Here is an 18,841-nt window from a genome sequence, read left to right as displayed (position 1 = left end):
GAGGGTACAGAAGTGTTGGAGATTGAATAATGTTCCCCACATGTGGCATGTTCAGGTTCTAACCCCTGGTCTTGGGTATGAACCCATTTGTAAATAGAACCTTTGAATATGTGGGTCTTAATCCAGTGTGGCTGGCTGTATATCTTCCATTATGATATAGACTTATCACAGACCTATCTAAGACAATTGCCTGTTTATTTCTCTATATCCTCCATTTAAGCTCTGCAGGGGCAAGGACTGTGCGTATCTTGCTCAGGATAGTATTCCCAGTTGATCAGCATAGTGCCTGGCATGTAATGGGCCCTCAATAAATGTTAATTGAGTGAATAAATGAGAATAAGAGTAGAAGTCCTAATATGGGAACAATTTGCTATTTGGTTAATTCATAGCAATTGCTGATTTATAGCAACAGTGCAAATTATAATTCTCTGGCCCCCCAAAAATCACTAATCATTTCATTAGTGTATATTTCTAACCAAAGATCCTGACCAAGATAATCTATGTCCATCAATAAATTTTCAAAAATTTTAGACTCAGAGTAACCAAAAAAGTTTATCTTTTTTATATACAGTTTACTCTGTAATGAATGTGGATCCATTAAATCTGTATATTTAAAAAGAACTACTGTGTTCAATAAGAAAAATTCTATTTACTATCTTGCAGGATGTTCTTAAAGGATCCAGTTCTGATTATAAATTAAATTACGCCAATTGAATAATCTTAAAAATATTATGTTAGTGAATTAAATTTGTTCCAGATGTGTTAGAACCTTAACTACAAATATACCACAGAGATACAGTCATGAATTCTAAGGACTAGTCATTCTTAAGTTAAAAACAAAAACAAGAAAAACACCACTAAGTAGTGTTCGAAATAATTTTTTTAAAACCTCCCAAAATAACTAATCAAAACAAACTGAAATCATTCAATTTCAGTTCAAAAACAAGGTAAACAAGGTATAATTGCATTTCTGTGTATGCAAGCATTGAAAAGCATATTCTCACAAGAGCAGATTATATAATATAGCTTTTTTTTTTTAAACCAAAAGGCTAAAACAAATTTTAATTTGCTTTTTTGGCTACTAATTATACCTAATAAATGAATCACTGTTATCAATTCACAATAAATTTATTTTATAGAAAAGGAAAATCTTGCCATTAATGGAAAAATGAGTAGAAAACAGTGCTGCTTTAAGTTGGGGCTCAAAATTAGAAGCTGCTTGTTAGTGAAACCTCAGTAGAAAGAGAATTTTATAAGAAAACATTCTTGGCATGAAAGTTCTAACATAAATTCTGTAATGAAATATTTACTGTGCAACTTTATTGGCAGAAAGGCTGATTTCTGGTGGCTGGAATTATCTTTTCAGTCTCCTAAGACATTAACATTGAAGATACTTAATCCTGCAATAGAGTTAATTGTATATAAATAGGGAGTCATGACGAGCAATCTTTCCATAGTCCACATATTTAATTGAGGAGTTCTTAGTAGGTGATGGGCACCTTGCCTTTCTGATTTCCCCTTTCTCCTGGTAGCCAGGCTAAATTCATTCCAATGACACTGAAGACAGTGATCTCCTCATCTGCCAGAAGTGATAATCCACTACTGTTTGCAGCATCATAATCATAGAGAACCCTGGCCTTTCTACTGCCACTACACTCCTTAGGGTCATGGGGGTTGGAAGGAGAGGTGATGCCTAGACACTTGTTGAATCCATGGCAGAGGAACCAATCACATTTGATGAAGCAGAAGGTACAGATGTTACAGAAGTCTGATTGTTGTTACAAAGATAATTGGATGGAAAACTTCCCAGCAGTTTCTCAGGTCTAGCATGTACTGGTAACACTGTGCTTAATAAGTCATCTCGGCTTCTACAAAGTCATTCAGACAGCAGAGGTGGTGGGCATGTGTACTGCTGATTCCCTCCAGGAGAAGTCTGGTAATCTCTGCTTGATGACCAAATTCACTTTGAGTTATTCTTAATTCCTGTCCAGATGAAGCTCTCATTTCTGCAGCTTTTGCCTTTTTCATCTGGTCTTTGCAGCAGCATAATCCAGCCTCTTATTCTGTAATGGTTTCCTTTCTTTTGCAATTGTTTTGTAATCTCTTTCTATAAAGTTTCTTAAAGGTGTGAGAAATTTAAGGCTGATGTTTGAATCAGCTCTGTCTCCTGTTCCAATTCATTTTTGTCTATCTCCACATTTAATAAAGGTATTACCATAAGCTGTCCCTGGACCAAACTCAGTCCCTGCATCAATAATATATTGTCCCAAAAGTTCCAGGTTGTTTCTACAACTTGGAGCTTTTCTATCCAGTTTCTCATAAACAAATTCTTCTACCCTAGCATCTGCACTGCATGACTGAGGAAGGTGCCCCGTCAGCCACCACCTTCTTTGCACTGAAGTCCATTATGTTCATCCTGGGAGGCAGGGCGGGACCACTGGCTGACCTGGCTAGGAGGTGGAGGTGCTGAGGCCAGGTTGGGGAGCCAGGAGAGAGCGGCAGGGGCAGGTGTGGTAGGGGCGGGGAGCTCCTTTATTTTTCTGTGTTTACCATGGGGTCAAAATTTAAAATCCTAAATATATAAAATCATATACTATTTGATACCAATTTAATTTTCTTGGCATATACATATACTTTACCTATACCTCTGTAGAAAATGATGGACATTTAATAACAATAAAAGGATCAACCTAAGGGAAAGATAACATGTAACACTTCAGGTCATTTTAATATGGGAAGTAAAAAAAAATTGACAGCTATCTGAGGGATACCCCTGTCAAGAAGGAGGGGGAAGATTACTGTCTCTCTATCTCCCAACCCAGTTCCTTCCACTGTGTTCCCATGTTCACAGCCCTTACCCTGACTTTTAAAAAACTAATACTTAAAAAAAAATTTTTTGGTAAAGATGTTTAGATTACATAAATGTTACATAAAAATATGTAACACTCCCTATGCCTCCCACATTTTTACACATTAACAACATCCCTAATTAGTGTGGTACATTTGTTATAATTGATGAACATACATTGGAGCATTGCCACTTAACATGGATTATAGTTTATGTTATAGTTTATGCTCTCTCCTTCACAATTTTGGAAGTTTTGACAAGATATATTATGGCCTGCCTCTGTCATTGCAGCATCATTCAGGACAATTCCAGTGTCCCCAAAAAGCCCCCATATTATACCTATTTTTCCTTCTTTCTCCCTTCTGAACTTCCAGTGGCCACTGCCTCCACATCAATGATAGAAGCTCTTCCATTGGTAGGATAATAGCAAGTCTATAGGAGAATAACATTAAGTCTACTCTAGTCCATCATTCATTCCCCAATCCTGAGGATTTGGGGATGGATGCCGAATCTGCCTCTAATTGAGAGGGGGCTTAGATCCCCTGTGGCTGATGATGGGACTGTCTTGGTTTTAGATGCAGACCCTGTCTATTCTTTGGGATATTTGTTGTCCATCATCATTGCCTTGTTAATTGTCCTTGGTGAGCCCATTGAACTGGAGAGTAGGTGTTGCAACTTTTTTTTAAAAATTTATTTATTTTTAAAAATTACATTTAAAAAATATGAGGTCCCAATCGACCCCACCACCCCCACCCCCCACTTCCCCCACAGCAACACTCTCTCCCATCATCGTGGCACATCCATTGCACCTGGTAGGTACATCTCTGAGCATCACTGCACCCCGTAGTCAATGGTCTACATCATAGCCCACACTCTCCCACGTTCCATCCAGTGGGCCCTGGGGGGATCTACAATGTCCCGTAATTGTCCGTGAAGCACCACCCAGGACAACTCCACATCCCGAAAATGCCTCCACATCTCATCTCTTCCTCCCATTCCTGAAACCCAGCAGCCACCATGGCTACCCTTCCCACACCCATTCCACATTTTCTCTGTGGACATTGGATTGGTTATGTCCATTGCACATCTATGTCAAGTGGGGGCTTAGATTCCACATGGATACTGGATGCACTCCTCCTGCTTTCTGTTGTAGACACTCTAGGCTCCATGGTGTGGTGGTTGACCTTCTTCAACTCCATGTTAGCTGAGTGGGTTAAGTCCAATAAATCAAAGTGTAGGAGCTGAAGTCTGTTGAGGCTCTGGGCCTGGGTGTCATATTATCAGTCCAGAGACTCAAATATCCTAAATATATCTTAAACCCCAGCACCAACTACAATTCCAATAAAGCAGCATGCAAGTCTTGTGAGAAGAGATCCCCTCTGAGTCCAATTCCATCATGCAGAAGTTGTTGCAACTCTTGAGATTCATGGCCCACCTGGACCAAGGATAACCCAAAGATTTAAGTCTCTTGGACATATACCTATCAACTCTAGTACTAACTATAGGTTCAAATAGAATGGCAGAACAGCTATGTGTAGGGAAACAAGAACTGTTTTAATCATTTGTTTACAAAGTTTGGCTCACCAAGAACATGTCCTCCCACTGAATGTACACAGCCTGTCCTAGTTGATTTAGAGTGAATTCATTTTAGAATGAATAAACAAATGAAAGACTGAATGAATGGATGTCACCCTAGCCAGAGATGTAGAAGCAAGGGAGCATAGCATAGTGTCAGAACTGTAGGTTTTCCCAAAAACCTTCAGTATGTTTCCCAAACTGAATTACTTGAGGTGTTGGTAGTGAAAAACAGGAGGCCAGTACTCAAAATTTTATCTTCTCTGTTCCTCTTTGGATATCTCCAGTGTTCATCACTGTGTTTAAATTTATTTCCCCACTTTCACAAGCTTATTTGACAAGAATTTCATTAATATCTTGAGGAAGTGCTCCTTAGAACACTGTTTAGAATTTGGTGACCTCTAGTGTAAGATAATTGTGTTGGGTTTTGGCAGATGAACCATAGAAGTGGATCATGATCAGTCTAGGAGATTTCTCTTATAAATGCTGTGGAATTTGAATTTTATTGTGCAAACTAAAAAAATCATTGAGTGGTTTTCAATAAGGAACACTTTGAATTGTATAATGTCTTAGCAGCAATGTAGAAATAAATGTGAGGGAGGCCCTGCAAGGAAGCAGAGAAAAAGCTTGGAACTTTGTGGCAATAATCCATGCTAGCAGCAATGAAATACTGGATTAAGTTTATGATGAGAGAAATGGAGAGATGGGATGAAAATGAGAGAATGTATTTAGGAAGTAGTGTTGATGCCTCTCTGCACTAACTGTATTGAAGAATGATAGAGTGGCAAGTATTAAGGAAATCTTCTAGTTTCTGGCTAAAAGAATTGGGCAAGGGGGTGGTAACATTCATTCTGAAAAGGCAAATATGGCAGAATTTTGGGGTAACAACTTTAGAATGATGTATTTATGAAAGATGAGTGAGAAACTCATGAGTGGAACTCAGAAGAGAGATCTGGGCTAGGTAGAAAAAGTTGAGAGTCACTGGCATATTGACTCCTTTGAAACCATAACTTTGGATGTGGTCACTCAAATGGAATATGGTGAATGAGAAGGAAGTGAGAAGATTGAACCTTGGGAACATCAACATATGAGGGGTTAACAGAGGAAGTGGATACTGAGATGTAAGAAAGAATATTAGGATGGGAACCCATCAGGAAAATATAGTTAAGCAAGATAGCAAAAGGGGAAAAATATAATCCAGTCTATAAACAATGCTTGAAAATCAGGAAGGAAAGATCAAGAGTGATAAAGGAAAGTGGCCATTGCATTTGAGAATTTGAAAGTAATTGGAATACCTATAGGAGAGTTGTTTCAGTGGAGTTGTTGGGTAGGTCAAGCAAGTTGAAGAACACAGAGGATTGAAACAGTGATGACTTAGGACAGGGCCTGCATATGTCTGTCTCTCAGAAGCTTAGCTATGCAAGGAGAGTAAGAGGATGGCAGTACTTAGAGTTTGGGGGCCTTCAGGGACATCACCAAGAAAGACTCAGCTGAGCAGGAGGACAACAAGACTAGCAAAGTTCTGTAAAACATGGCTCTCTAACTTTGATCCTTGTACAAATAGAAAGAGTTAATTGTACTGTGCGTTAATGAAAGAGGAGTTTTCTGATGGCTGGCAAAGGAGACCATTCCATGTGCTCTGTGCCCCACCTGGGCCTACAGGAAACCAGATAATTAAGCAGTGCCATGCCCTCACCTCTCTCCTTCACAGGAGCATGTCAGGCTATAATGGTAGGACTAACACCACTAGAGAGCTCTTGTACCCACTACCTTGGGTGGGCTTATACTCCTAAGTCTTTCTTTCTGCAAGCATGATCCTGCCACAGGCATCAGAGTTGTCTCCCTCCCCTGAAGATTCTGTTTTCTTCAAGCAAGCACAGTCAAGGGATTTTTACAGGGTCTTACCAACATTTCACCTAACAGACTTGGCTGATGATCATAAGATGTTGGGAGAAATTTGTTGTGACTGGCAATGTCTGAAAATTTCATGGATTTTCTGTAGAGGCAACTTGGTACCCCTTGAATCCAAGTCTTTTGAATGGGGTGTCTTTCCTTCTGGAGGTAACTGATGGCCAAGTTCCTTCCATCCTGTCACCCTGCCATCTTTAGCACATGCTTCCCAGGGTTGCTGTCAGAAGTGAGCCTCCACAGTCGGAGTGGTCCTCCTTTACGACTGAATTTGCCCCCTTTTATTTCATTAAACTGCATGAAAAATAACAAGTTTTGGACAGAAGGTGGAGGGCAACCCTCATTCACTGCTGGTAGCAATGCAAAATGGTGTTTCCATTGTGGAAGACAGACTGATGGTTCCTCAACAAAATATAGAATTACCCTATTATCCAGCCACCTTACTACTAGGTATATACCCAAAAGAATTGAAAGCAGGGATTTGACTGGATATTTGGGCAATGATGTTCATCATAGCATTATTCACAATTGCCAAAAGATGGAAGCAGTGTAAGCATCTATCAGCAGATGAATGGATGAATAAAATGTAGTATAGACATACAGTGTAATATTATTCAGCTGTACAAACAGATGAATTGATGATACATGTGAAAATATGGATGAACCTTTCAGACATCCTGTTGGGTGAAATAAACCAGACACATAGGGACAAATATTGTAGTATCTGAGTTTTTAAAAATAATTAGAATAAACAGACTCAGAGCATCAGAATGTATAGTATTCATTACTGAAATGGGTATATGGAATGAGAAGTTAAGGCTTAAAATGTACAGTGGTCCTGTTTGGAATGATGGAAATGTTTTGATAATTGATGAGAGGCATCATCTTACAAATATGAACATAATTAACATCACTGAGACATACATCTGAATCTGATTAAAAGGGGCATGTTAGATTGTATATATGGTACCAGAATTTTAAAAAATCCATGCAACTTCACAGCACAATTAAACATAAGTTAAACTACGCCTTTAGTTAATAAATTTATAAAAATATGCTATTCTCTATTATTTCATAATCTATAACAAATGTTCTACCACAGTATGGTGTGCTGATAGACAGTTTTTGTTTGGGAATTCTGCACATGGACTTGATTATTTTATAAATTTACAACATCTGTCATAAAAATATATTTAAAAGATAATAGGGTGGGTTGGGGGTAAAACTCACCAAAGGCAAGATAGGGACTATAATTCATAGTAATATTTTGACAATATTCTTTCATAATTTGTAATGAATGTCTCATGACAATGCAAGGTGTTGGTGAAAGGTTGATATATGGGACCCATGAATGATGTTACGCTTTGTAAGTTCACAGCTTTTACTCAACAGTTATTGTTTATGTATGCTCAAGTATAAATGCATAAAAATAAAAAAACATAGTGTGTTTTGTGGAAAAAATACTTTGGTTAGTAGTAATTTGAGGATGTTCTTTAATCACTAGAAATGTTTAACAACAAGGTATTGTTGGTAGGGTGAGGTATGACAGACCTGTATGATGTTACGTGTGTTCGTTTTGTAAGTACACAGCTATTACTATATATTTATTGTTTATGTATGTCATGCATGAGTGATATGCGTCAATAAATTTTTAAAAATCTAAAAAAATTGCTGTCATGAATTGTAACATTTACCACACCAATTCTAGATGTTAATAATAATGTGGTATGTGGGAATTTTGTATTTTATGCCTGATTATTCTATAAACCCATGCATTCTTTACTATGGGGGTAATTCTCATTCTGTTCATTCACCATTTTCTGTTTCCTTAATTTTTTTCCCTGTTATCCTTTATCATATAATCAAATATGAAGCTTTTAAAAATCTTTTTCTGATCATCACCAAATTCTAGGCTTCACCTTTGATGACTTTTTCTTTTTTTTTTTTTTAGGTACTGGGGCCAGGGAATGAATCCCAGACCTGGTAGATGGGAGGACAGTGCTGTACTACCAAGCCACATTTTCTCCCCTGAGTTGATGCCCTCACCTGTTTTACTTGTCATTTATTTATTTATTTTTTCTTGTATTTGTTCTCAGAAGGCACTGGGGACTGAACCTGGGACGTCCCATGTGGTAAGCAGATGTTGAACCATTTGAGCCACATCTGCTCATTTTGATGTTTATTAATTCTTTATCTTATTCATTTAAATGAACCTTGATTCCTGTTTCTCTGAATGTTTTATAATATTTTATTATACACAGGATATTTTAATATTTAAAGTTGTTACCTCTGGCATTTTCATTAGTGTGTTTCTTTCATTTCAATTGATGAACACATTTTGGAACTTGCCTCTAAACATGGATTACAGTTTACATTTTAGTTTATACTCTCTCCCACTCAATTCTGTAGGTTATGGCTGTATATATAATGACCCATATCTGTCATTGCAATGTCCCTCAGGACAATTCCAAGTCCTGGAAATTCCCTCCGTATTATACCTCTTTGTCCCTTTCCCTGTGTTCAGCACCTCCACTGCTGAATTCTGGAGGGGACACGGAGGACAGCCACAGGGCAATCTGGTGTGCATGCAGGTGTCCACACAGCAATAGGGGTGAGAGAGCAATGGGCCTGCACCCAGCCAACTGCACTGAGAGTGGCACTGTGGCGGGGGCTGATCTGGTGGGCAGACAGGCACCCTGCCGACTACAGAGAAAAGGAACATGGTTGGTGATCAGGTGTGTGTCCTGGCGCCCAGCCCAGCTAGCTCCAGGGGAAAAGAGAACCTCCATGCAATCGGGCTGTGTGCTGGTGTACAGCTGACTCCAGGAGGAGGGTGTTGTATGGCAATCAGGTGTGTGGGCCAGTGCCCAGAAAGCTTCTGAGGGGAGATTTTCTTGCCTCATGGGGATACAAATCCCACACAATTTTGCCCAGATAAGGTTTCTTAGCTGTTCACCTTGATACCAAGACCATTTTACAAGAGGGTGTATTGGGTGATCAATTCCCAGTGGAGCAAAGATTACAATACAGTGGGAGAAGTGATGACAAAAAGAATGCCCAGTGCCTAGATCTACTTTATCAAAGGTGTGAATCTCAGGATGGTCCCAGGGAAGACTCCTTGAGAGGGTTTCCTGGTCTTCTAAGGTCCTGTCTTGCCCTGCTGGGAGTGAACTTCCCTTTTCTTGCAAAATATCCCATAAGAGGAAAGAGGGAATTGTTCAGGGTTTATCCTGCTTAGCCACAAAAGTTCTTGATTTATGAGGCTCCTCTCAGAGCTGTAGTGGTGAGAGGAGGCAGGACCTTTCTGTGTGATTCTACCTGGGCAGGGAAGTTAAGGGTTTCTGGGCCAATCCCTAGTGATACACAGTATAAGTAATGTGGGGTTTCCAGGTAATGCTCATGGTCTCCTTTGGTGGTGGGATGGCTCCTTCTGGTGCTGACCAGAGAGTTCTGAGAGCATCTATGAGGGGTCTAGGATGTTCCCCAGAGGTACCTGGTACAGGTGGATTGGAAAAGATTGAGTTGTTACAGTATGCCTGCATAAAGAGATGGGCCCTCATGGCCAGAGAGGTGACAAGAGAGACAGGAAGGGACATAGGGTGCCAGGCCAACCCCCAGTGGTATAAGAGCTTTTCCATGGCCATTGATTACCTTTCCTCCAGTCCACCTCCAAGACCAGGAGACCTGTTGCTCAGGCATCATGACCAATTCCCCTTCAACCAGTCATCCCCAGTTGTCTTCCTTTAGAGTTCCCTTTTACCTGTTTTGTTGCTAAAATGACAACATACCAGACAGCATGCTGCTTATAAATGTTCACAAAGTAGATGAACTCTTGTGGTCCGTGATATCCATTTGCAAACTCAGGAGGCAAAGCGGAAGAAGTCTGGGGAGCAGATGTAGCTCAATTGGTTGAGCACCTGCTTCCCATGTATGAGGTCCTGGGTTAGATCCCCAGTACCTTCTAAAAACAAAACAACACCCTCCCCAAACAAATGGGGAAAAAAACAACTTTCTCTGGGGAGTGGATATAGATCAGTTATTGAGCACCTCCTTCCCATGTATGAGGTCCTGGGTCCAGTTGCTGGTACCTCCTAAAAAAAAGAAAAAAAAAAAAAGAAAAGAAGAGGAGGCCTAAATGATTGGGCAGCAGAGAGCCCCATCTTATTCCTCCTCCTCCTCACCACACTGTGCTACAGGACAGAAGAGGCTGAGGCTAGTCCACGTGGAGTCAGCAAATATTTATTGTGTTGGATGCCTTAACTGTCTCTCTTGTCTGGAGTCACTTGAGCCAATTGAATGAGACCGGATTCAGTAAAGCAGAGCAGAAACTTTATTCTTTGGTAAAGAATGGAAGAGAAAGTGCCCATAAAACACCTTCCTAAAGGCACAGGCTTAGGGTTCTTTTATGGAAGATCAGGATGAGATGAGGGAGGCAGCCTTGTCATGCACATGTGGTCTTTCCTTTCAGCTGGCACTTTTCACACATGGAGCACAGTTGCCAGTTTGGAGAGGACTAGCTTGGGCTGGTCTTTTGGTTACTAGAAGGTGGCTCAGACTGGTCTTGCAGTTATGGGCATCCTGTACTTATTTTCTGAAAGCAAGTGTAACTTAAACAAAAGGTTAGGTGGAGTTTTCCATGAGTATTCTATAGGTGGTGCACCGGCATGGAGACAGATCCTCATTAAAAAAAGACCCTACCAAGTTCATGTAACTTCTCATACAACAGCTAAATTACAGGGTGTTGAAACCTGGACCCATATTTCTCAACTAATAAAGCCCCAACCAGGGTCCTGGACTTGTTCTCCCTCTGGAGAACTTAAAGAAAATGAAACTGCTTCCTGGGCTCATCTTTGTATTTCTTTTTATTGCATTAATGTAAGAGACAAGAAGGCAAGAATTTTTTGTCTGTTTGTCTATTTATCTCACTAGCATCTTAACTAGTGTCTAATTCATTTTATGGTGCTGTGATTTGAGAGGAAACCACTTAATATCATTTCTTTTCCTTGCTGCATTCCTGATCTTAAAGGAAAATGACAGTTGCATAGGTAGCTGGATTTTCTTCTAGCAGAATCTTTGGAGCACATAGTTTTGTTATGTGCAAAGAAAGAGGTCCGCAGTATCATACCCCAGCAACATGCCGATGCAGCCTTATCATGCATTCTGTAGCCTTTTCTGACCAGCTTCTTCCTCTTAACAGCATGAATTTGAGATGCTTCCATGTCTGTATGTGGCAGGATATTGCTTTCATTTTCACTGCTGAGTAGTATCACAGGGTATAGTTGTACCAACCACAGATTAGTTATCTATTCACCTAGTGCAGAATGTCTTGTTTTTCCTAGTTACTGGTTATAACTAAAAGTTTCTATAAATATATGGGTAGTGTTTTTTATGTGGACATTAGTTATCAAACAAACTTGGGTACATACCCAGGAGTGTGATTGATATGTTTATCTTTGTAGGACATGCTAAAATGTCTTCCAAAGTGGGTGTGCCAATTGTATTCCTTCCTAGCAATGCATGAGCGTTCCTGTTGTTCCACATCACTGCAGCCATTGGATTGTCTTCTTTGGATATTAGCCATTCCAATAGGTGGGTTGTGTCTCCCATTGTTGGTTTAAGTTACTTTTCTATATTTCATTATGATGTTAAGTCTATTCATATGTGCTTATTTGCAAATTGTATACCTAATTGGTGAGGTGTCTCTTCAGTCGTTTCCCAGTTTTTTAATTGCCTGATTTGTTTTCTTTTTATTGAGCTACATAGGCCTTTTGTGTATTTTGGTACAAGTCCTTTTTTTTTTTTAATTATTTATTTATTTATTTTTTACATTACATTAAAAAAAAATATGAGGTCCCATTCAACCCCACCGCCCCGCCCCCACTCCCCCCACAGCAACACTCTCTCCCATCATCATGACACATCCATTGCACCTGGTAAGTTCATCTCTGAGCATCACTGCACCCCATAGTCAATGGTCCACATCATAGCCCAGACTCTCTCACGTTCCATCCAGTGGGCCCTGGGGGGATCTACAGTGTCCCATAATTGTCCGTGAAGCACTATCCAGGACAACTCCACGTCCCGAAAACGCCTCCACATCTCATCTCTTCCTCCCATTCCCCACACCCAGCAGCCCCCATGGCTACCGTTCCCACACCCATTCCACATTTTCTCTGTGGACATTGGATACAAGTCCTTTTTTGATGTATTAATTTTTTAAAAACTTTCTGCCAGTGGAGTCTTGAGGTCTTTTCATTCAGTTAACAGTGTTTTCCAGAGTAGAATTTTTAATTAAAAAAAAAAACCCCAATACCGTTTTTTCCTTTCATGACCCTTTCTTCAGCTGCTGCTTATGAAATTCCTCAGCAAACATAATGTTATGCACATTCCTGCTTGTAGGGTTTTCAAATTTTTATCATGTGCATCTTACACATAAGCCTAGTGTAATAGTCCACCAAAGGGGTGCTGATGCAAAGTACCAGAAATCTGTTGGCTTTTAGAAAGAGTATTTACTTGGGGTAAAAACTTAGAGTTACAAGGCCCTAAAGAGTACAACTCAAGGTTACTTCCTTACCCAAGGTCAGTTGCCATGTGTTGAAGAGAGATGGCAGCTGAAGTCTAGGAGGGTTCAGCCTTCCTCTTTCCTCTTAAGGCTCTGTGGGCCCAGCTTCTTCTGATCTCAGCTGTAGGCTGGCCTGGGGCTCAGCTGCTCTGTTCTCTTCAGCTGGAAACTATCAGGCAAATGGCTCATGTGTATTGGGGCCCCAGCCTCAAAGTTCTCTCCTCTTCCCTGTCTATGGAATTCTCTCTTTTCCTCTGTGTATCTTCTGTGTGTTTTCTTGAGTGAGTGTCCATTTTTATAGCCCACCAAGGGAGCAGGGACTCAACCCTGATGATGCCCTAATGACATGGTTGAATCAATGTTCTAATCTTGTTTTTTTTTAAAATTTCTCTCCCTTTCCCCCCCATCCCCCAGTTGTCTTTTCTCTGTGTCCATTTGCTGCATGTTCTTTTTGACTGCTTCTATCCTTATCAGCAGCACCAGGAATCTGTGTTTCTTTTTGTTGCATCATATTGCTGTGTCAGCTCTCCGTGTGTGCCATGCCATCCCTGGGCGCAGGCTGCACTTTCTTTCGCACTGGGCGGCTCTCTTTACGGGGCACACTCCTTGCGTGTGGGGCTCCTCTACACGGGAACACCCCTGCATGGCAGGGTTCTCCTCGCAGGCATCAACACTGCGCATAGGCCAGCTCCACATGGGTCAAGGAGGCCTGGGGTTTGAACGGTGGACCTCCCATGTGGTAGATGGACACCCTAATCACTGGTCCAAGTCCACTTCCCCTAATCTTGTTTTAATCAAGTAAATGTAAACTGTTTTAATATCATCATTGAGTATCACACCCATAGCAGCAGACCTGTTTACAAACAGAATGAACATCTTTTTTCCGAATTCATAAATAATACTGAACTGTCACAGGTAGAAACTATTTTGGGTGAGTTTCTGCATATGATGCAAAGTTCATGTCTTTGATTATTTGTTTTTTTTTCTATATGACCATCCAGTTGTTTCATTTCCATTTGTACCAATGATTATGTTCTCTTGAATATATTTTCATGGGCCTATATACAGACTCTATTGTTCTTTTCTATTTTTCTGTGTACCAAAGTCACTCTGGTAATTAATATAGATTTATAATCAGGATTGGGAGCAGTCAGTGTGGGTTCTTCAATTTTGTTCTTCTTATGTGTTTTACATGCTATTTTAGGAGTAGGAACAGTTGAAAAATCTCTACAAAATATCTTTCTGGGATTTTGTGTAAGATATTAAAAATATTGTATCTACCTACTATGAATAAGGAATATGTTTTCATTTATTAAACTTTTAAAATTTTCTTCAAGTTTTTCTTAGTTTATTAGATAAAGATAGTTACATATTTTCTTAGGATTGACCAAAGGAATTTATTACCTGTGTTTACTCTTATGAAAGCATTTGTATGTGTTTTTTATTTCATTGTTCATCGCAAGGAGGGGGAAATCAATTGAGTTTTGTATATTCAATTTGCAATTTTCTTCTAATTATCTGAAGAGACTCTCATCAAGACATTTGATAGTTCCATTTCCTTTGAACTTGCAGAATTATGACCCTAAATAATTTGAACATTTAATTTCGGAGTTTCTGATTGTGGCCTGAAGGGGGCGCCAGTCCACAGAGGAACAGGAAGCTCCCAGTTTCCTTGGTTGCCCTGGCTGCCAGGAGAGAGAGCCTGACTCGTCTTTTAGGCCCATCTGAACCCCAGAGCAAGTGAAGAAGACCTCCCCTTTAGGGCCCAAGACTGTCACTGTGTCCCTTGAGGACAAGGGCTTCGTGGTGCGGTACCGATGCGGGAAGACCCAGTGGCCGTGGAACAACTCACGCCCTGTCCACAGTGAGAGAAACGCTTCAGTCCTGAGTCTCCGCTCATGTCAGCCTCCTGAAACGTCCCCCCCAGGTCACCCTCCTTGAATGAGTCCCATCAATGGCTTGTAGTTTTCAGGTAATGAGTCTTGCATTTCCTTGGTTAAATTTCTTCCTAAATATTTTACTTCTGTTGCTGTTGTAAAAGAAATTGTTTTAATTTTCTTTTCAGATTGTTTGTTGCCATGTTATAGAAATACAATTAGACTTTTATGCAACTTTCTGACATTGTTTATTAGCTGTTACAGTATTTTGTGAATTCTAGAGGGTTTTTTAATATATGTCATGTCATTTCTAAATACAGATAGTTTTCATTCTTTGTTTCAAATTTGGGTGCCTCTGCCTTCGTTTTCTTGCCTAGTTCCTCATGTTGGGACATCCTGGGCAGTGATGAATAGCAGTGGCAAAAACAGCATCTTCGATTTGCCCTGATCCTGTCATGTAAGGCTTACAGTCTTGCACTACTAAGTATGATGCTAGCTATTTAATCTTACTACGATTGGATTGTTTGCTTTTTGTATTTCATCATGAAAAGGTATTAGATGTTGACTAATGGTTTTTGGGCAGCATTTGGGATGTTCATTGTATTTTTCCTTTGTTCAATTAATGTTGAACTTACTGGTTTCCTTTTTCAGTACATTTTATTTTTATTAGAGATGTTTCATGCTAAAATCACTAATAAACTATAGAGTTTCATATAACCCTTTCACTGGTATTTTTCTCTATTAACTCTTGTTATAACTGATGAAAGAGTAATATTAGAATTATACTCTTTTTTTTTAAAGATTTATTTATTTTTCTCCCCTTCCCCGCTGCCTCCCCCCCAGAGTTGTCTGCTCTCTCTATCCATTCCCTTTGTATTCTTCTGTGTCTGCTTGTATTCTTGCCAGCAGCACCTGGAATCTGTCTTTTTTTGTTGCATCATCTTGTTGCATCACCTCTCTGTGTGTGCGGTGCCATTATGGGCTGGCTGCACTTTTTTTTGCCCTTGGTGGCTCTCCTTATCAGGTGCACTCCTTGCATGTGGGGCTCCCCTAGGCGAGGACACCCCTGTGTGGCATGGCTCTCCTTGCACCCATCAGCACTGCATGTTGGCCAGCTCATCACCTGGGTCAGGAGGTCCTGGTAGGTAGGTGGATGCCCTATCCATTGGGCCAAATCTGCTTCCCAGAATCATACTCTTAAGTGTATGCCATAGTTGTAGTGTTGTATAGTTCTGTGTTTGAAAGTTTTATTCTGGTAACGTACCTAAAATTTTCCATTTGCTTACTGTCAAGTATGCAATTCAGTAATGTTATTTATGTTCATGATATTGTCACTGCCATCCAGTAGCAAACTTGTCCATTGCTCCATAGAGAAACTGTACCAATTAAAGCATGACTCCCCATTCCCTTCACCCACACTAGTCAAATACCGTTCATAGGGAGAGTAATGCTTATGACAGGAGGCGCAGCTGTAGCCTCAAAAGCTGCATCACAAATGTTTGCCCTGGATACAGTCAACCAGGTAACAATTACTGAGCTCAGGACCCAGGATCTCAGGAGGATACAATCTAAGGTAACTGCATGACCATGTCACTCCCTAGATGGGGACTGAGGAGGCACAGTCCTGCCTGCTCTTAGTCCACTTACTAGCAATCTTCCTGTTTCCTTTTCCTTTCAACAGTGTAAGTTTTGATCTTTTTACATTTCCCCTCAGTTAGTCCTGGAATTCTAGAGTTCACCATGAAAACTACAATTTCCTAATCAGAGGTAAAAATAAATCTTAGCATGAGAACCAGAAAATATTCCCTTTTTCAAAAAGTGTCAGGAAGTCATCCTTAAAAATATGATCTTTAAAGACACCCACATTTGAGAGGTTTTGGCTGTGCCCCCTGAATGCCACTTCAGTCCTCATCCCAGGAGTTCTGATGGGATGTCTTTGCTCCTCACCCAGTTTAGTGATGCTGAAATGCTCATTGCTCTGCAATGTGGGCACTTGTGTGTTCTTTCAGCAAACCAGAGAAGGACGGATGACACTTAGGATTTTTCACATGTCAAAACTTGATGACTCACAAGATTGTTTTAATTTAAGGAGGACAGAATTAGTAGATATCTCATTTTAATTAACACAGGGAATGAAAGAACAAAACCGCAATTCCAGGCTACAATAGAAATAGATATTTAATATAATATTCTTGTCAAGAACTTGCTCTGGGAAGTGGGTGTGGCTCAACCAATAGAGCATCCCCCTACCATATAGAAGGTCTAGGGTTTGGCCCATGTGGTAAGCTGGCCCATGTGCAGTGCTGCCACAGACAAGGAGTGCCATGCCACACAGAAGTGTCCCCTGGGTAGGGGAGCCATACACACAAGGAGTGCACCCCACAAGGAGTATTGCCCAATGCTAAAAAAGCGCAGCCTGCCCAGGAGTGGCACTATACACATGGAGAGCTGGCACAGCAAGATGACGCTACAAAAAGGGACACATATTCCTAGGGCTGCTGAGAATGCAAATGGACACAGAAGATCACACAACAAATGGACAGAAGACAGCAGACACTGGGAGGTGGGGGCAGGGGGGAATAAATAAGATAAATCTTAAAAATAAAAAATTTGCTCTATACAGAAAAAAAAATAGTGTCCCTACCCAAATATTTAGTTACTTTTGCCTTTAATCACTCTCTAGCTTCTCCTCCAAATCCTCCCTCCTCACTAATTTCTGTCTGTCCTAAAGCCCAGGAAGCAGTGACCCTTGGTACTTGCAGGGCCTTAGATTAAGAATCAATGAATCAGTGCTAGGGCCCTCCTGGCCCACAACTCCTCTCTCAAGAGGGTCCACAGCTCCTCTCTCAAGGTAGGGCTTGGTTTTGGAGAAGGAGAGATGCCTGTGCTCTCTAGCTCTTTAGCAGCAACTGGAGCAAGCCCTACAATTGACTCTAGAAATGCCTCTAAAATTTGAGCTACCTGCAACCCAGAAGCTACATCTGGAGCTGGATCTGGTGGCAGAGGTGTTACTGCAGGGAAGTCTAGCTCAAGGTCTGGTTGTAGGCCTTCCTCTGGAACTAGTATATTATTTTTTGAATGAATGAACCCCAAGCAGCACCTTCCCAGATAACTGAGAAGCCCTTTGTCTCCTCTGACAGCTCTCAGGGACCAATTTTCTACCTCTCCAAAGGATGGGTGCCACAGTTATGGAACCTCAGATATTCTTTATTTTTTATTTTTATTTTTATTTTTTTGTGCTCTTAGGATGAATTCATGCTTTATTAATATGTGTCAATAAAACTGACTTGTTAAAAAATGTTACCATACATTATTTAATGATTTGAAAGATAGAAATATTTGTATAGGAAAGGAAAATGAGGAAGAGGTCAGAACCCAGAATAATCATTGCCAGAATTAATTGGTAGATTCTGTTAAGGGCAGCAGTATCACAAGAGAGCTTGGACACAGGCTGGCACAGATACAGTTCTCAATTATATTTTTTCCACAATAATGGAGCTGGGCAGAAAGGATAGGGATAGGTGCAGTGAAAAACGTGTTCTGGGCAAAGATGAAGAAAACAGCCTTTGCCACAAATTGGCCAGTGATGATGGACGGGTAGTGCAGAGGCTTGCAGATGGTCACATAGCAGTCATAGGCCATGACCAGGAGGTACATGATTCCATGGGCAGGAAGTTATTCATGATGAACATCTGGAGGAAGCAGGCTGAGAAGCTGATGGGCCTGAGGTCAAACCAGAAGATGGCCAGGACCTTGGGGATGACAGTGAGGCAGAGCATGATGTCCAGCAGGGAGAGGAGGCTGAGCAGGGAGTACATGGGCTCGTGCAGAGAGGCCTCCAACTGGGTGGTGATCAGGAGGGTGGTGTTGGCCCCATAGTCAGGAGGCAGAGGAGGCCCAGGGGCAGGGAGAGCCAGTGCATCCAGCTGGGGGATCTCCAGTTTATCATAGATTTCATCCCAGGTAGATGTCAGCTCACAACCTTCCTCTACCCTGCAAATTCTTTTAAGCCTATCATCCAGTCTCCAGCTCTCTGAGGCAGCTTGGTTTACTTACTTCATATCATTGAGG

The 18,841-nt window shown here is 40.8% G+C and overlaps 1 pseudogene; it reads right to left on the bottom strand.

Moving 5' to 3' along the window:
- Positions 1 to 1,466: 1,466 nt before the first annotated feature.
- LOC101416270 (endophilin-B1 pseudogene) lies at positions 1,467 to 18,427 on the bottom strand (annotated as a pseudogene).
- Between the last annotated feature and the right edge of the window lie 414 nt (positions 18,428 to 18,841).

This window comes from Dasypus novemcinctus, chromosome 28, assembly GCF_030445035.2.
Source record: "Dasypus novemcinctus isolate mDasNov1 chromosome 28, mDasNov1.1.hap2, whole genome shotgun sequence".
NCBI classification, from domain to species: domain Eukaryota; kingdom Metazoa; phylum Chordata; class Mammalia; order Cingulata; family Dasypodidae; genus Dasypus; species Dasypus novemcinctus.
Note: the sequence above shows the minus strand (reverse complement) of the source record. Positions and strands in the feature narration are given on the sequence as shown.